The following is a 1051-nucleotide window of genomic DNA, read 5'->3' on the forward strand; positions in this document are numbered from 1 at the left end:
GCGCGGCTGCGGGTTAGGGGGAGCAAGCGGCGGAGGGGAAGGCAGCAGTCTCTTAAGAGCCCATTTTGTGCTATTAGGGAGCTGTGGCAGCTTCTCGGCGGGACCGGGGATGACAGTGCATGACGGCCGGGCAGCCCATTATCCCGCTCCCATTGAGGCGCCCTTTCACTCACATGCAAACTCCTTGGCAGAGTCGTTTGTCTCCTCATTGTACTTTATTTAAGAATGCAATGGTTGTCAGGGCTCTTATTCAATTTCAAGATACTTTATTGATGAGCTTTGACTTTTAGCACTTTTCACATGTCAAGAGAAGTCAAGTGTATGCGGCTACGACTTCATTTTATGCTTTGCGCGTTCATACTCTCCACTTTCCGCCGTGGCTCTTGGAATTTCTTTTTCCTGTCCCTTCTCCTTCTTCCCTTTTTTTCCCCCAAGCCTTTTTTTTTTTTTTTTTTTCTCTTAATTTTTTAATTCAGCTTTTCAGACCATAACCCAGAAGTCAGTACCCACCAGTCTTGGCACTGCCGGGGTGGCTTTCCTTTTCTGCTCCAATATAAGCAGGAAACTGGACTACTCTCCAGCAGTCAGACCGACAGATACATTTCAAGCACCAGCATAAAAAAACATCGAACACGTTACCACCGCAGAAGCAATGCCCCATCGCACCCATCAGTGCGGTATTTCAGGCTCAGGTGCTGAATAAGGTTGTGCCTGAGCAAGCACGGGTGACACCTCAAAAATACGCAGCTGAAGGACAGCAAGCTGCAGAACAGAGCCTGAGAAGCGCATGCAATAGATACTGCTGCCTTCATTTCAAAAACACCACACAAAACAAACTAAAAAAAAAAAACCCAAACCAACAAAAAACCCCAAAAGAAAACAAAAAAAACCCAAACCAGCCCGGCAGCCCTTAGTCAACAAATGGCACGTGGGAGAAGTTTGTGAGTGTTTGGTAAAGGACTCTTCAGGGCCTTTCACAAGAGCCCTCAATACACAAAGTAAATGGTGTATTTGCTCTGCTCTTTCCCGGCCGGGCAGAGCGGGAGGCTCC

The sequence above is a fragment of the Charadrius vociferus genome, unplaced genomic scaffold (assembly GCF_000708025.1).
Source record: "Charadrius vociferus isolate BGI_N301 unplaced genomic scaffold, ASM70802v2 scaffold19, whole genome shotgun sequence".
NCBI lineage: Eukaryota > Metazoa > Chordata > Aves > Charadriiformes > Charadriidae > Charadrius > Charadrius vociferus.